General features: G+C 35.7%; 1 pseudogene; it reads right to left on the reverse strand.

Annotated features, from left to right (window-relative positions):
• Window positions 1–645: 645 nt before the first annotated feature.
• On the reverse strand, window positions 646–2,239 carry LOC133301409 (syntaxin-121-like; annotated as a pseudogene).
• Between the last annotated feature and the right edge of the window lie 2,547 nt (window positions 2,240–4,786).

Below are 4,786 nucleotides of genomic sequence, written 5' to 3' on the forward strand. Positions count from 1 at the left end.
GGTGCATCGCCTGAATTGCTATGCTTCTCCAAGATTATGTATATATATTTTTATAATTTCAAGCTAACACTTTTGTATGGAAAATATTAATAGTAGAAGCAAAGACTTTTAACGAAATGAAAGTAAAGCAAGCAATAACAAAAGGTGTTAGGAAAGTAATGCTATTGAATAAGGTGCTATTCTTTTGTACAACAGCATAAAAGTGCAAAACAATTGAACTCAATCCTGCAACATAAACTAGGTAATTCACACATAGCACACAGCTATATATTTAAAATTCAAATAAGAGCCAAAAAAAAAAAATACATATCTGCAAATTAAAGAATTACCACCATGAACAATCACCTCTCCCTTCTCCTCACACATACCTCAAAACGGGATGAAAATCGCTTCATTGAGGTCTCTTCATATCATGGTAGTTAAGTCTTACATAGAAACTTGTACCCTGAAGGACCATGACCATGAGGTTCTAGAAACTAAAGCTAAAACGTCCCAATCTTCAAGCAGGTACCAATATATGGAAAGGGTAAAGCAACACATGTGACCAAAACAACACTGATTACAAAAGCAAGGTATTTTTCTAATGCAATGCCAAAGATCGTTGACTTGACTGATAAGCTTTGAACTAGTCCACCTTTGAAAATGTCACTTCCTTAAAACAATAGGAAGAACTATAATCAAGATTATAATGAGCAGGATTATAATGGCAATGCAGGTCCACTTTCGGGTATTCTTCTGGTGCTTCCTAGCAATATGCAACTGCTGGACCCCACCCCTCACGTACGAATTGGCTCGTGCCACGTGGCTCTCAATGTCATCCAATTGTTCACCTTGGGTTTGGACCAACACAACCATGTCCAAGAACACTTGGTGCAGCTCGTTCAGATTTCTCTTCTGGTGTCATCTCTCTTGAATCTCTTGGATGGTGTCCATTACACTAGCCTCTCTTGAATCTCTTGTTTCACTTTCACCTGCTCCACCACAATTATTATGTACCATCAATCTTAAAGTGTCCATTACACAAGTAAATTTTAGCTCTACAAAATGCTTGCTGCTGGATGTATGCATCCTTTTCTTGTATTTTAAGACATTAAGTTTCACTTTCATTTTATTGAATATAATTCACAATACAAAATGCTTCACAACTCGCCCATTCTTGTATTTTGCAAGGACATTATTTCATGTGCCTCTACTCAAACTCGTGATCAAAATATAACATTGTACTCATAAATATAACAAAAAATTTATTCCTACACGTTCATCGTTCAATAGGTAACAATAGACCTTTATCTACTAATTAGTCCAAATCAAGTATTATTGGACCTATTTAGGAATAGTTCTTCCAACATCATTTTCTATATTCTAAAACTTGAACCTTTGATTAATTATAATAAGTTCATGACAACTTGAATCAATAATTAATATTGTATTTTTCTTTTGAATTCTAATACACACAAGTAGTTATGACATGAAACTCTTAATTAATGTTTGGCCTTTGAGTTTGATCATAAAAAAATTCAAAATTGTCAAAAACTTGAATTTATATTATGCTCCTAAGAATTATTTTAACCTATGGAACACAAACAAAAGTTTCTTAAACAAGGTGAAGAGGTTATGAACATTTTATAATATAAAGTTTTGTGAAACGATATATACCAGTTGAGATGAGGAGGTCAATGGTTTTATCATCAGGGTTCTCTCCGGTGACAGTATAGTATCTACGTTGTACGGTTTCTCTGTACTCGGAGGATATCTGTTGTCTGAGGTTGTTGAAGCTGTCCATTGAATCCTTCAGCTTCTTCCTCAATCCGCTCACAACGGAGGTCCTGGTCCGGTCCGAGGATGAACCGGGTCCTCCACCTGGCAAGTTCCGGCTTGCTTCGTTGGACCGGTCGAGCGCCTCGAGCCGGACCTTGACGAGCTTGGCTTTCTTGAGGGCCAGTGCCACGTCAGCGTCCATGCGGGACCGAAGATCCTTAACGGCTTTGGCGCTGTGAAGGGTCTTGCTCTTCTCGTGGGACCCACGCAGGCTCTCGTGGAGACGCTCAAGCTCCTTCAGTTCCTCCTTCACCGTTTCAACTTCCGCGAAGAATTTGTCAAGGTTCACGACGCCGCCGTCAGACGGCGGCGATGATGATGTCGCCGCGGTCATCTGGATGACGTGGTGGTTGTTGTTGTCCGGGGAGACTTGCTCGTTGTTGCGGAAGCGGGAGAAGGAGCCGGAGAACAAGTCGTTCATGTTTTTTGTGGGTTTGGTTTATGAGCAATTAAGTTATGGACAATTAGTTGCTTATATCCAAAAGGTAGCTTTAACCTAAAAAACATAAAAAACAGGAACAAAAACAGGTTAAAACTTTTAGGAATTTTCGTAAGAAACCCAATTACAATAAAAGGTTTAAAAATGAAAATCCTAAGCCAAATACTGAAACAAATAAATCACAAAATACATCCAAACCAATTAAGCCAACTATTTGCTACAGCTGTGGTAAACCTGGACATATTAGTAAATATTGTAGGCTTAAGAAAAAACTAAATAACCTAAACCTTGATCCTTCTATTGAAGAACAAATCAATAATCTTCTAATCCAGTCCTCGGATGAAGAATCTGGAAAAGAATCCTCAGAAGATTTAAACCAAATTCATGAAGATGATCTATCTTCTAGTGAGGACTCACAATCCTCGCAAGAAATTAATGTCTTGAATAAAGAACAAGATCTTTTGTTCGAGGTCATAGATTCAATCAGTGATCCCCATGAAAAGAAAGCTTACTTAGCAAAATTAAAATCATCCTTGGAAACCAGTTCTTCTAAATCTAAAGAGTTGTTGGTTCCTAATAAGTTTAATCTTAAAGATACCCTTAAAAAACTTGAAAAGAGTATTACTGTCAAACCTATAACTGTCCAAGATCTTCAGTATGAGATCAATATTCTCAAAACTGAAGTTAAACAAATCAAAGAACAACAACAAACTCATCAGAACATCCTTCTTCAATTACAAAATGAAGAATCAACGGGAACGAGTATGGAAAATACTCTGTCTAAACCAGATGAAGATAAGAATCTTAAAGACGAAGAATTTTTAGGATTAATTAATCAATTAACAATTCAAAAATTCTATATCCCAATCAAACTCAATGTAGGTAATTTTGACCTTGAAATTGAAGCTCTGTTTGACACAGGGGCAGATTCAAACTGCATTCAAGAAGGTCTAATTCCTACTAAATATTTTGAAAAGACTTCTGAACGGCTTAGTACTGCTAGTGGTTCAAAACTTCAGGTTAATTATAAACTTCCGAAAGCAATCATTGAAAATGATAATTTAAAAGTTGAAACACCGTTTCTCCTTGTTAAAAACCTAAAAAATGGAGTTATTCTTGGAACTCCGTTCATCAAATCTCTTTTTCCTCTAACTATCACAGATGAGGGTATAATTACTTATCATTTGGACAAACCAATTGTTTTTAAATTTCTTAAGAAACCCATCATAAGAGATTTGAATTTTATCCATTACAAACAAAAACAAATCAATTTCCTTAAAGAAGAAATTTCTTTTAAGAATATTGAAAATCAGTTAAAGCAGCCTGAAGTTCAACAAAAGATCAAAGTTTTGCTTGAACAAATCCAAAATACAATCTGTTCTGATCTTCCGAATGCTTTTTGGCAAAGGAAAAAACATATCGTAGATCTTCCCTATGAAAAGGATTTTAATGAAAGGCAAATCCCAACCAAAGCTCGTCCTATTCAAATGAGTGGTGAACTTCTTGTCTTTTGTCAAAAAGAAATTGCTGATCTCATTGCTAAAGGTCTCATCAGGAAAAGCAAGAGTCCTTGGTCTTGTTCTGCCTTCTATGTCAATAAGCAATCTGAAATTGAGCGTGGAACTCCACGGTTAGTTACCAATTACAAACCTCTTAATCAAGCTCTTCAATGGATTCGGTATCCGATTCCAAATAAGAAAGATCTTCTCAATCGTTTGTATTCGGCAAAAATCTTTTCTAAATTTGACATGAAATCTGGGTTTTGGCAAATCCAGCTCAATGACAATGAATGTTACAAGACAGCTTTTACTGTTCCATTTGGTCAATACGAATGGAAGGTAATGCCTTTTGGACTGAAGAATGCTCCCTCTGAATTTCAGAGAATCATGAATGATATCTTCAATCCATACTCAACTTTCACTATTGTCTACATTGATGATGTTCTTGTCTTTTCTCAATCTATTGATCAACATTTTAAACATCTTCATATTTTTGTAGATGTAATTAAGAAAAGTGGTTTAGCTCTTTCTAAATCAAAGATCAATCTATTTCAAACAAAAATCAGGTTCCTCGGTCATACTATTTATCAAGGGACTATTACTCCAATTTGTAGAGCTATTGAATTTGCTGACAAATTTCCCAATCAAATTATTGATAAAACTCAATTACAAAGATTTCTTGGTTGTTTAAATTATGTAGCTGACTTCTTTCCTCAGCTTAATAATCTAATCAAGCCTCTCCATAATCGTCTTAAAAAAGACCCTCCTCCCTGGACTGATGTTCATACTGACGTAGTCAAACAGGTCAAAGCTAAGGTAAAGGAACTTCCTTGTCTTTATCTTCCCAATCCTCAGGCTTTCAAAATTGTTGAAACTGATGCCTCTGACATAGGTTATGGTGGCATTCTTAAACAAAGAGTCTCAGACAAAGAGCATATCATTGCATACACTTCAAAACATTGGAATCCAGCACAGCAAAAGTATTCCACTGTCAAAAAAGAAGTTTTAGCAATTGTTTTATGTATTTCAA

This window comes from Gastrolobium bilobum, unplaced genomic scaffold (assembly GCF_033153095.1).
Source record: "Gastrolobium bilobum isolate Gb01-03AN ecotype WA unplaced genomic scaffold, APGP_CSIRO_Gbil_v1 utg106127, whole genome shotgun sequence".
Lineage (NCBI taxonomy): Eukaryota > Viridiplantae > Streptophyta > Magnoliopsida > Fabales > Fabaceae > Gastrolobium > Gastrolobium bilobum.